The sequence below is a fragment of the Ascaphus truei genome, chromosome 6 (assembly GCF_040206685.1).
Source record: "Ascaphus truei isolate aAscTru1 chromosome 6, aAscTru1.hap1, whole genome shotgun sequence".
NCBI lineage: Eukaryota > Metazoa > Chordata > Amphibia > Anura > Ascaphidae > Ascaphus > Ascaphus truei.
In genome coordinates this window covers 7589339-7602325 of record NC_134488.1, presented here as the reverse complement: position 1 = coordinate 7602325, position 12987 = coordinate 7589339, and the positions used below count along the sequence as shown (strand labels likewise).

Genomic DNA, 12987 nt, shown 5'->3' with positions numbered 1-12987 from the left:
GGGGGTTTGAACTTATTTATTGTTTCACACGTTATTGAATCACGTCACAAAGTTGTATAAGTATTTGATTTCATTATTAACCCACTGTATAAACACCAGTGCACACTAATAGAGTTAGCGCCGTTTTCCTTCACCCTCACTTTGCACAAAAAGAGGGGCATTACTGTGCATGAGTCCATACAGTTAACCCCTTAATGAACAGTAATCTCTAAGAGGGGGTGTCAACACAAGGAGCTATATCACTGGGGGCAACAGACAGCCACTCCAGCAGCCTGCTCTCCCTCTTTCCTCCTCCCTCCCCCCCAATGCAGAGGGAGAGGAGATGTTGCTGATATAGATTGCACCTCATCCCTCCTAGTTTCTAGAACAATGGTTTCCAACCTTTTTTTGGTTAAGAAACCCTATAATTATATTGTGAAATTCTGATGAACCCCAACCCTCTATAATAGCATTGTATATTCTTCTGTATTTGGTACAATTTTCGAATGACCTGAAAATGGCACAAAACCGTTTAAGGCTACCTGGGGAACCCAAAGGCTCTTAGGAACCCCGGCTGAAAAACACTGTTCTAGAGAGTATGTTCATCAGTATGTTGGCATTAAGAAGCTGACTGGAGGGGGCAGGAAAAAGTTCCTACCTCTGTACTAATATATACATACAAATACATTGGTTATGGCCCTTTTGAGTTATATCATGTTGCCTATCAGAGTTATATGCCTACATACCAAGATTAGAGATGCACAACATTATCCGGTTTCAGTTCAATGTTTTTGCTAGTTATTTTTTTGCCAAATATATCGCAATTATTTAGCTTAGTGCTTACATCTTAATTCTCTACACATAAAATGATAAAGAAGAGACCAGAATCAATGCATAATTCCCAAGTGAAAGCCATTAGAACAAACAGGAAGCTGTATCTGTTTTAATTAAGGCCCGGCACCAAAATTGAAGACCAATATTTACCAAGGAGAGGGGGGGGGGAGTGTTTACATTTCAACTTGAACACAGGCAGCGAGCAGGTGGTAATGAAATAGAAAGAATACTTTAAATGCATCTCTGCAGGTGTAGGAGCAAGATGACTCATCACTTCCACTTTTGAGACTGCTACAGGGGAGATGCATCAAGGCAATTCAGGAGATTTAGAAAAAAAAAACGTGTGTCGTCGGTTTATCAGGCATTTTTGATACATTTGTGCAAAGTACCTGGCCCCAAGATCTTCTCACTATAACAGCATGTGATTTGTAGTTTGTCTAACAGGCACTAGTACTGAGGGGGCTTAGGCCTGACTAAAGAAGATACTATTAGAAAATTCCTTCCTTCTCGTTCCATCAGGCCAACAAATGAAGCCATGCATCAAAGCATGCTTTTCTTCTTATAAAATCAACACCCGAGTGATACAGATGCAGCAGTCTATATACAGTATACACACACCTTTTTAAGATACACCAGGGCACCTCTGGGTGTTTTGCAGAAACAGGACAATTGAATCCTATGGAAACTGAGGCCTCCCTGGGTATGCTGGAGGTATCTGGGAGAGGGGGAGGGGGGACATGTGAAGAAAAAATAAATAAAAACCACCAAATCGGTTACTCTAAACAGTTATGATAGTCAATTACTCTGCTTTTTATTTTTATGCAACAAGATTTTTACCTAATGCATGCATTTATTTTAAAATCATTAAATAAATACCTATAACCCTTTTACCAACAACATTGCTTACAACATGTTGAGTCTTTCTGGCCCCTTTGGCAGTGGAGGTGTTAACATATCCTACTGACAGAGGCAAAGGAAATGATACATCATTGAACACTTTGCATTTATTGCAACACAAATGCGCATTGCTATGTGGGTCTGCTGCAGTAATGGGGGGTTATAAAAGGCCTGGCAGGTGTATGACACACACAGGGAGGTGTCTGGTTGCAGCTCCGGCTCAGCCTTAATTGATTTGTTAAGACTGGTTTAGGAAATGCACAAATCTTCACGGCTCGCCGGAAAATTTCATTAGCAAAATGAGCGTTCCATTTCCCAAGCCAGGAGCATCAACACTTGATGCAAAATCCAAATCAATTTAGCAAATATACCACTCTATAGGATCCAGCAAAATAACTGTTGACAAAATATGTATTTTTTATTATAAATTAAAACAAAACTTTTTTTTCTCAAAGAGAAAAACATACAAAATATTTAATTTATAATAATCTGAATATGCATATTACATAGTTACATCGTAGACGAGGTTGAAAAAGACAAGTCCATCAATTTCAACCTACAGTATACTAAATTTAGACCGATTCTGATCCTATATTTGTTTTTACATTATATTGATCCAGAGGAAAGCAAACAGAAAACCCCAGTGAAATATCATCTAATGATATCAAAAAGGGGAAAAATAAATTCCTTCGTGACTATTTGTAAATCAGATTACTCCCTGGATAACATCTTTCCCATGTATACTTATTTGGTATATCCATGTATACAGTAGCTTTCCTTTATAGAAAGATGTCCAACCTTTTTTTGAAGATACAGCTGGACTCCCTTATAACGCTGTGCTTGGGGTCCAAAGAATCACATAGCGTTATAAGCGAATTGCGTTAGAAATAATGTACAATTGTATGCATTGTACAATAAAGGATTTAAGATACCAATAATCGTGTTGTAAGGCATTCGTAAAAACAAAAATTGGGAGCCACGCTTGTATCGCATTATAAGCGGATTCACGTTATAACGGGGGTTGAGCTGTATTTATTGTATCTGCCATCACAGTCCCCATGGGTAATGAACTCCACATTTCAACTGACTTACTGTAAAGAACCCTTTCCTTTGTTTCTGGTGAAAATCTCCTTTCCTCCAACCTTCTGAGATGACCCTGTGTCGTTTGTATTGCCCTTGGGGTGAACTTCTTCTTTTGAAAGCTCCTTGTATTGCCACCGAATATATTTGTATATAGTTATCATATCCCCTCTTAGACTCCTCTTTTCTAAAGTAAACAAATCTAATTTAGCTAGTCTATCCTCAAATCAGATTATCCATCCACTTTATTAATGGGGTGGCTCTTTTCTGCAATTTTTCCAAAATGTATTTTCTAAGGAGTGGTGCCCAAAACTGTACTCCATATTCAAGGTGTGGTCTTACTAATGCTTTATAAAGGGGCATACTTATGTTAACTTCCCTCCCTTCCATCCCTTTAATGCAAGATAAGATCTGGTTTGCCTTTGCAGCTACTGCATGACTTTAGGCACAATTGTTAATCTGCTGTCTACAAGCACTCCTAAATCCTTCTCCATCAAGGATTCCCCCAATATATCCCAATTAAGTCATTTGTAAGTCGCCTTTTTATTCTTAAACAAAGAATAGGTATCTGTGGCGTCTGACATATAGATATATACAGTGGTCGACAAATCACCAAAAAATCTACTCGCCGAACAAAAAAATCTACTCGCCACCTAGTACCACACGTGTGCTGCTTGGGCCAATAGGAGCTCGCCACGATGTTAAATCCACTCGCCCGGGGCGTGCAAATGTATAGGATTGTCGAAAACTGGATAAATGTAACGAATAAGGATATATACAACCAGGACTGGTGGATATGCTGATCCCAGGATATCTCCAAATGGTGAATATTCGTGCTTAAAAAGAACAAATAAAATGCATAGCATAATACGGTGTGGTAAACATGACAAACATAACATAAAAACAGCTGAGGTGGTCAAAAGGTGAACAAATTTTATAAACATTTAATAAAAAGACATAAAAAAATGACATGAATTGTACATAAAATAATATATGAAAAATGAGATAAGTCAAACTGATATATCTGCCACAATGGTTGAATTGCCCACTCACCCGACAGATAAGGGCAGGCAGTGGATAATTCTGGGAGTATCCCCTCTCCTCTGTGGCTTGGAGCAGCTTGGTGCGTTGTTCCTCTGTGTTGGCAGCGTTCCACGCATCGGCTGGTGTTTGTGGGCGGAGCGCCCCTCTTGATACACTAATCCGAATGTGCAGTCAGCCAGGAAACAACGGTAGCAGATTCGCAAAGTATGGCGCCAATAGTCATGCAAACCGTAACGGCAGATTCGAAATTACAGCAGCCAACGGAGGGGATATTGTAGAAAATCGGTAGTATGATCAGCGTGACCACCCTACGTGTTTCAGAAGCGCAGCTTCCTTCTGGGGTATAATGATTATGTCCTGAAATGTCCTTTATATAGGTAGTTAATTAAAAGTATGTTACACCTGATAGTCCTGCACATGCGCACTTGCAGGTTGGAAAGTCCTCCACATGCGCAATGATAAGTTGAAGACTGTAGGTAAAACTGAGCTGGTTAAACAAACATGCAAATACCTGACATACTATTGTCTTTTGCACCTGTCACAGGTCCAGATAATTTCAAACTATATGTAGACGTACAACGTTACGTACGCAAACTGTGCCTCACCTGTTTGTTATATGTTATGTTTACCACACCGTATTATGCTATGCATTTTATTTGTTCTTTTTAAGCACGAATATTCACCATTTGGAGATATCCTGGGATCAGCATATCCACCAGTCCTGGTTGGATATATCCTTTTTCGATACATATATCTATATGTCAGGCGCCACAGATACCTATTCTTTGTATAAGAATAAAAAGGCGACTTACAAATGTGTATATTTAGTGTTTCTCTGACCAGGGGGTCAGAATGGTATCATAGGCAGCCACCTATATATCTCTGTATCACAGTATATTAGGTTTATTGTTCTAAATTTTAATCAGTCACACACCTATTCATCATATTCTAGTTAGCGCTACCTATCCTGTTTATTCGTTGCCTTTTTATTCTTGCTTCTCAAGCCCAATATTTATCTGTATTAAACTTAATCTGCCATTTACCGTCCCAAGCTTCCAGTCTATTCAAGTCTTTCTTGAGGGAAATTAAATTCTGCTCTGATTCTATCATCTAACACAATTTAGTGTCATCAGCAAAGATGGAGACTTTGCTCTCTATGCCAACCTCAAGGCCATTAATAAACAAGTTAAAAAATAAGGGGCCCCAGTACCGATTCTTGAGGTACTCCACTCAACTTTAGCATAATCCGAGAAAGTTCCATTTATGACAACTGATGTCCAGCCTTCAGCCAGTTTTCAATTTAGGTGCAACATTTTTTTTTATTAAAGTCCAATTTTATTTATTATACCTCTGCTTTTTCCTTATCTCTAATAATTTGCCTGCCCATCTCACACTGAAAGGGTCCTAGATTTTCTTTTAGAATTTTTTTTGTTACGGTACTCAAAGAACTTTTATGGGTTGATCTTATTTCTATTGCAATCTTTTTTCATTTTCAATTTGATTGCCCATTTTCAATTTTTGTTACATTCCTTATAATTCTGATATGATGTCTCTGTCCCTTTTGACTTTAGGAATCTAAATGCCTTCCTCTTTTTTTTTCCATTTCCTCCCCTACCTGTTTATTTAGCCACATTGGTTTAGACTTATTTCTTTTATATTTATTACCCAGGGGTAAGTTTGCATTTGAAACAATGTTTTCAAGACTGCCCATTTATCTTCCACATGTTTCCCGGGAAAAACATCCCAATTTATTAATTGTAGATTATTAAAATCTGCGTCTTTAAAATGTCAAGTCTGTTGAACCGATATAATATGATTTTTGATAATTTATTTCAAATGAGACCATGTTATGATCACTGTTTCCCAAATGTTCCCAGACTTGAATATGTTATTACTTCTACATTGTTTGATATGACCAAATCCAGTATTGCCCCTCTCCTGGTTGGTTCCTCAATAAATTTGGGTCATGTCTTTAAGCACCCCCAAAAACCTATTTCCTTTCGTTGTAACGCTAATCTCATTGCCCAAGTCTAGGTCTGGATAATTAAAATCACCCATTATGTAAACATTACATAGTTTTGATGCCTTCTTCATTTGCAAAAGTATTTTGGCTTCCTCAATCTCACAGATATTTGGTGGTTTATCCCTACAAACATTCTTTGCAGTTTAACCTCCACTGCTAATTTCTATCCACAAAGTCTCTACATTTTCATCATTCCCTTTATAAACATCTTCCCTTATAATAGGTTTTAGATCCGGTTTAACATATAAACATACTCCACCTCCCCTTCTATTTATTCGATCCTTCCAAAAAGGGAATAACTCTAAATTAACTGCCCAGTCATGAGTTTCATCCCACCATGTTTCAGTAATGCCTATGATATCATACTGCTTCCTTGTAGCTATTAATTCAAGCTCACATATTTTAGCCTTCAGGCTTCTTGCATTAGCAAGCATTTAAGGTTTCCAGTTTGTGCTATTATCTTATCTGCTCCTGTCTTTCTACTCCAATTGGATTTTGTCTTCAGAAGTTTTCTAGTATTATCTGTATTTAATGTGGGTGTCTCCCTGCTTGCCAAAACTCCCCCCCCACACCCCCGTTCTATCTCCATGGCTGCTTGCTTTTTAACCATCCGAATATAGACTATTTAGTTCATTATGTTTCTTGTCCTGATACCCACCCTCCCCCTCCCCCTAGTTTAAAATCTCCTCCAACCTTTCTAACATTCTCCCCCATAGCACAGAAGATCCCTCTTCATTGATGTGCAATCCATCCCTACCATAAAGATAGCACCTCTCAGAAAAGGAGTCCCAGTGCTCTAAAAATCCCAAACCCTCGTTCACCACTTTGTTATCGATGCATTAACCTCCCTAATCTCCAACTATCTCCCTGGGGTAGCGCATGGCACTGGTTGTATTTCAGAAAATTGTACCTTTGAGGTCCTTGCCTAGATCCCTGAAATCATTTTTAGGACCTAAAATCTTTCCCTAACTTTATCATTGGTGCCAACGTGTACCAAGACCACAGGGTCAGTCCCAGCCCCTCCCAACAATCCTTTAACCCTATCCACAATGTGCCAAACTCAAGCACCCAGCAGACAAACTGTTCGGTTCATGAGGTCATGACAGATTTCCCTTTCTACCTTCCTAATACTGTTTCACAAGGGGAAAATATAATTCCTTCCTGACTCCAATAATAGCAAATATATTTCTCCCTTGAATCAACATCCTTCTAATGTTTACTTATTTGGTCTATCCCTGAATACCTTTCCTATACAAAGATGTCCAACTTTTTTTTTTTCTTAAAGATATCTATACTATCTGCCATCACAGTCTCCATGGGTGTTCTATTTCATATTTTTTAACTGCACTTACTGTAAAGAACCCTTTCCTGCTGGTGAAATCTAATTGCCTTCAACCTTAAGGGATGTCCCAGCCAGGGCCGCCAACAGGGTGGGTCTGCTGGGGTTGGCGTACCGGGCCCGGTGAGTCGGGGGCAGAGGTCGAGCCCAACTTGCAGTGCTGGCTGCCGGGCCCCCACATCCACAAGGTAAATCTTTTATATGTATGGTGGGGGTCTTTTTAATATGTTTGGGGGGGTCTTTTTTATATGTATTGGGGGCATTTGTATATGTATTGGGGGGCTTGGGGGAATTTGTATATGTATTGGGGGGCTTGGGGGAATTTTTATATGTATTGGGGAGGTTTTTTTTTTTATATACCGTGTGTATGTATGTATGTATGTATGTATGTATGTACAGTGCTTGACAAATCACCCAAAAATCTACTCGCCGAACCAAAAAATCTACTCGCCACCTAGTCCCGCCCCAACCCCACCCCTAATCCCGCCCCCAACCCCACCCCTAGTCCCGCCCCGAACCCTGCTTTTAAAAAAAATACATAAATAAAATAAATTGAATAAATTCTTAGTAAGAACATTCGTTTTTGACATAAGTTTATTTATTGTATTACATTATACTACAATTAATCCTTGTTACGTGTGTTTGTGTGTGTAAATGTCGGATCTAGAAAAAAAAGCCAAATATGAATGACTAGTTTCCTGCACCCCTTAACCAGTGTCTGGACGTCTCGCTTCACAATATTTAAAGCAGCAATCCTGCCTGGGATCTTACCTGATCCGCAGTCCCTCAATGTCTAGGTACCCTCATTCCCGCAAAGTTATACATTGGAGGGGAGGTGTTTCCTACCTGTCTTCTGGGTTAGGGGGGATTCCGATGTCTCCTGTGTGAAGCTTGAGTTAGATCTGGAAGAAATCAGTATAGGTTATTTCAGTGTAGTATAGGGCAGTTAAGATATATATATATAGGGTAAATAAGATATCCAGATGCAGAATGTGAGACAGAGAGAGTGTGGGTGAGAGACAGAGAGAGTGTGGGTGAGAGACAGAGAGAGTGTGGGTGAGAGACAGAGAGAGTGTGGGTGAGAGACAGAGAGAGAGAGACACAGAGAGAGACACAGAGAGAGACAGAGAGAGAGAGGGGAGAGAGACATAGAGATAGGGGTGAGAGACAGAGAGAGAGAGGGGAGAGAGACAGAGAGAGGGGAGAGAGACAGTGAGCGGAGAGACAGAGCGCAGGAGACACTGTGGGGGAGACAGAGAGGGGGAGAAAGAGAGGGGGGAGACAGAGAGGGGGGGAGACAGAGAGGGGGGAGACAGAGAGGAGGTGGAGACAGGGGAGAGAACGAGAGGGGAGAGACAGAGAGGGGAGAGAGGGTGGGTGACACACACACACACACAGAGGGTGGGTGATACACACAGAGAGAGAGAGAGGGTGGATGAGAGAGAGGGTGGATGACTGGGTGGGTGGGTAACTGACTGGATGGGTGACTGACTGGGTGGGTGGCTGACTGGCTGACTGACAGGGTGGGTAGGTGACTGACTGACTGGGTGGGTAGGTGACTAACTGACTGGGTGGGTAGGTGACTGACTGGGTGGGTGGGTAGGTGACTGACTGGGTGGGTGGGTGGGTGACTGACTGACAGGGTACTTGTGGTGTCACACACACACACACTTTCTCTCTCTCTCTCTCTCTTTCCCTCCCCCATCCAAAGACACACACACTCTCTCTCACTCTCTCTTTCCCTCTCTACACACACACACACACACACACACACACACACACACATTCTCTCCACCCCCCCCCCCCTCGAGTGGTGCTTTAAATGTTGATGCGGTGACTGACAGGGGAGTCTGTGCTTTCCTGGGACCTGTGATGCAGTTTCTCTCAGACCCCTGCCCTCAGTCGCTTACCCCTGTAGCCTGATTGGGCTGTGTCTCCTCTGTGTCCCCTGGTCACACTCAGCCTCCTCTGGGACTTTCTCCGACCTCTCTGCCCTGTTCCTGGCCCAGTGCCAACAGCCTCGCGCCAAAATGTTGCGCCGCCCGGCTTTCCTTCCACCGCAGCGCTTCCAGACTTCACCGGCTCCTCTGCTGCTGACGGGATATCAACATCCCCCAGGTCTGCTCTCCTCCATCCTCGGGCACAGGATCCACGCCAGCACGGCCCACAATTTACCACTCCCGCCACTGCAGCACAGCACAGATTCCACATCAAACACACGCCGGGGGGGGGGGTAAGAAACACCCCGTTACTACCTCCCGTGCGGGCAGCAGGTGCGCCGGAGGGGGGGGGGGGGAGAAACACCCCGTTACTACCTCCCGTGCGGGCAGCAGGTGCGCCGGAGGGGGGGGGGGGGGGGGGGAGAAACACCCCGTTACTACCTCCCGTGCGGGCAGCAGGTGCGCCGGAGGGGGGGGGGGGGGGGGGAGAAACACCCCGTTACTACCTCCCGTGCGGGCAGTGGGTGCACCAGAGAGGGGAGGGGGGGGGGAGAAATAGCCCAATACTACCTCCCGTGCGGGCAGCAGGTGCGCCGGAGGGGGGGGGGGGGGAGAAACACCCCGTTACTACCTCCCGTGCGGGCAGTGGGTGCACCAGAGAGGGGAGGGGGGGGGAGAAATAGCCCAATACTACCTCCCGCGCGAGCAGTGGGTGCGCCGGGGACCGAATATATCAGTGTATATTTAAAGTGCATTAAATTCCCCCAACCTCAAGCATCTGTCCAAACTCCTCCATAACCGCCGGATCAGTGCAGGTCTTGTAAGTTACAGGAGTTCACAATTATATAGGAGGATATATAGAGGAGGAGGAGGAGCAGTAGCAGATGCGCGCACTTCCCCCTCCCCACCCGTGCAGACAAGGAAGGGCGGTTTGAAGTCCTGGCATTTCGTGTCATCAGATAGAGGGATTTTTTTTTTTTTTCTGAGCAGGGGATTTTTTTTTTTTTTGCAGACCAGGGGAAAAGTTACTGGCCAAGAGCCAATATCCGATCGCAGCTGGCGAGTTGGCGACCGGGTTTGTCGAGCACTGTGTATGTATATATATATATATATATATATATATATATATATATATATATATATATATATATATATATCTTATTTTATGTGTATTGGGTAGGTGGATTTTTGTATGCAATTGGGGGGTGGGGGAGGTTGTATATATTTGGGGGTGAAATTATTTTGGTATGTATTTGGGGGTGGGAAGTTTTTTTGCATTGGGGGTGGGAAGATTTTTGGTATATATCTTGTGGGTGAAATTGTGTAAGGGGGGTAATTGACGGAGGGAGAGAGGGGGTGAGAGGAAAAGAGGGAGTAAGAGTGAGATGCAGGGGAGAGAAATACATGCGAGGCGGGAGAGAGAGGGGGCGAGGGAGAGAAATACATGGGGAGAGGGGGCTCGTGAGGTGTGTCTCGCAAAACCGCCGACACGGGGGGGGGGGAATGCTGCTTAAAAAGTTTGTCCTGCGCCCACGATTTCTGTTGGCGGCCCTGGTCCCAGCATCATTTGTACTGCCCTTGGGATGAGTAGTTCTTTTGAAAGCTGAAAACCATTTATAGCCAAGCAAGTATCGAGAACCAGACATCAAAATGTATAACTAATATCAAATCATATTACAAAGTCATATAGGTAGTGGCAAAAATTAGCAACAGTTTAATATGAAAATATAACTTGGAGACAGCTTTTGCTTTCCATTTATACAATAGGAATCTTAACTTGCATACAGACAATTCTATCAACTTGTTTACCACCCAATACCATTAAAGCAAAGTAGGTAACGCAACCTAGTGTAGCAGGGTCCCCCCTGGTCCCCCTTACCCTCGCTCCGGTGGGGCCTGTTGCTGCTGTGGGGTCGATCGTGTCACCGGGGGCTCCCGGCGGCAGGGTGCCGCCATCTTGGTTGTGTCCGCGTATGCGCAAAGGTTTGCGCATGTGCAGTAGCGACGCAGCGGCCATTTTCTCAATGGAGAAGTGGCAGCAGAGGCGCTCCGTAGCGCAGGGACGGCCCAGTCGCGCATGCGCAAGTTAGCGGCGGCCATTATGTTAAAGAGGCCCCTGGGGAACTACAACTCCCAGCAGCCCCAGGGGCTGAAGCACATGTGATGCAACAGCAAACAATAGGGCTTAGAGCTTCCCCTGCAGGAAAGGATACATTGTTGTGTACTGCAGTGAGTCGTCAGTTGAAGCTGGGTCACAGACAGGGGAGGGTGGGTATGTGTAGAGAGCAAGTGGCTCTTGCACTAGGCCAGACATCCCCCTTAGGCCCCAATCACCTCAGCTTGTGGTTACTACAGGTACTCCCCTTAGACAGGGACAGGGTCCTGTAGAACCCAGACAAGTGAGGGTACAGCCAGGAAGCATGGATCTCCTGGTATTGCTGTGAAGGTGAATCACTCTGCAGCTGCAGAGATAAGAGACTTTCCAAAGGTGGATCGCTCCATGCGGGAGCCACCCACCGCCAGGCAGAGTTTCAGGACGTCGCAGAGGAGATCGCAGAGCGTCGGATCCTTTGTGAAGTGTCTGCAGCCCCAGGTGCTGGAGCACTGGGGCAGGAATCGTATTTTACGTGCACAAACATACCGGTACATCAGGCGCTGATCCCACCTATAGGTTTTGGGTCTCCTAGTGGACTCGTGGGACTCTGGGTACACTGTGTTGGGGGAGGAATAAGGTATGTGGGTTAAGGCCCTGTAAGAAGACAGGTAGTTGTGCCTAGTGTTATAGAGGGACACTTATTATTACTTCTGATGTCTGTGTTGTTATATTCTGCATATAGTAAACTGTTATACTTATACTCCTGTGTATGTGTTCATTTGAATTTGTCATGCGAGGAACAACTCCTGCTCTGCTGGGAGCCATCGCAGGTGGAGGCGCTGCACCATATAGTATTGTTCCATAGGAGGTACCCCAGGCTCTCATTGGCAGAGGCTCAGGCCTCCTGTGAGCCTAACAGATAAGGCACCCCACTGGGTAATACATATAGATTCTCCTCACTTGCACCCTATCTGCAATTGGAGGAGGGGTGGGGGGTGAAACTGTGTTACATTTGTAACAAGTCATTTTATGCTTTCAGAATGCTTTAATACTCTATATCAGCGGTGCGCAAACTGTGAGGCGCGCCTCACTGGGGGGGCGCAAGATTGTTTGGGGGGGGGCGCAGGAAGCAGCGGCGATTTTGCCAGGAGCAAAGAAAAAAAGCCGTCTGTGGCTGCAATTTTTCTTTTGGCCATTAGGTGGCGCTGTGTTACACATCTACACAGCAGCATCTCCTTGCTTCCTGCATCAGCGTGTGCGATATGAGGAGAGGGGGTGAGTGAGACTGGGACATGGGGGGGGGGGGGGAGATGAGACTGGGACATGGGGGGGGGGGGGGGGGAGATGAGACTTGGACATGGGGGGGGGAGATGAGACTGGGACATGGGGGGATGAGACTGGGACATGGGGGGGGTGAGACTGGGACATGGGGGGGGTGAGACTGGGACATGGGGGGGTGGTGAGTGAGACTGGGACATGGGGGGGTGGTGAGTGAGACTGGGACATGGGGGGGTGGTGAGTGAGACTGGGACATGGGGGGGTGGTGAGTGAGACTGGGACATGGGGGGGTGGTGAGTGAGACTGGGACATGGGGGGGTGGTGAGTGAGACTGGGACATGGGGGGATGAGACTGGGACATGAGGGGATGAGACTGGGACATGGGGGGATGAGACTGGGACATGTGGGGATGAGACTGGACATGGGGGGATGAGAGTGGGACATGGGGGGGATGAGACTGGGACATATGGGGGGGTGA

At 44.9% G+C, this 12987-nt stretch overlaps 1 protein-coding gene and 1 long non-coding RNA gene across 8 annotated transcripts in view; both read right to left on the bottom strand.

Moving 5' to 3' along the window:
* APLP2 (amyloid beta precursor like protein 2) overlaps nucleotides 1-12987 on the bottom strand; it is a 146736-nt gene that overhangs the window by 56706 nt on the left and 77043 nt on the right. The window lies entirely within an intron of this gene.
* On the bottom strand, nucleotides 1086-9365 carry LOC142496395 (uncharacterized). Its single transcript, XR_012801969.1, has 3 exons — nucleotides 9107-9365; nucleotides 8043-8098; nucleotides 1086-1528 (listed from the first exon to the last, which is right to left on the bottom strand). It is a non-coding gene; the product is annotated as an uncharacterized LOC142496395 (long non-coding RNA).